We start from the raw sequence: 501 nt of genomic DNA on the forward strand, positions 1-501 counted from the left end.
TATTCAGAATTCGTCTGCACACAGAAACACTGCAAATATCACCTTGGCAATGCATATGTTCGTTTGCTGCATCCAGAGCAGGAGTTAATATCTGACACCAAAGGTCCCAGACTAAGTGAATCTGAGTGAAACACTGACTCACTGAGAGTCATCCCCAACGGCCCTGAGTTGCGGGGCTGCAGACAGTACAACGCGGAAGGGAGGGTTAATAATGAGCCATTGTTTCTCCCCCACCCGCTCCGTCACAGAGACAGGGAGAGTGACGTCATAAACCCATGGCATCATTCTCGCGCAGAAAGAAGCCGTTCAGCCCATTGAGTCCACGGTGACTGCCTGTCCTTGAATTTCTCTGAGGTTGTTCGTAATCGGTGATACCTCTGTCCTAATAATGGTGAACTGTGTCTGTGTCGTGATGCTGTCTCCAACATGATGATCGACTTGTTCTTCACGTCTGAAACAGTATGTGCAATTACTGCAGGTCTTGGAAAAAGTACTGGAAGT

The sequence above is a fragment of the Rhincodon typus genome, unplaced genomic scaffold (genome assembly GCF_021869965.1).
Source record: "Rhincodon typus isolate 14 unplaced genomic scaffold, sRhiTyp1.1 hic_rhity00000063, whole genome shotgun sequence".
NCBI classification, from domain to species: Eukaryota; Metazoa; Chordata; class Chondrichthyes; order Orectolobiformes; family Rhincodontidae; genus Rhincodon; species Rhincodon typus.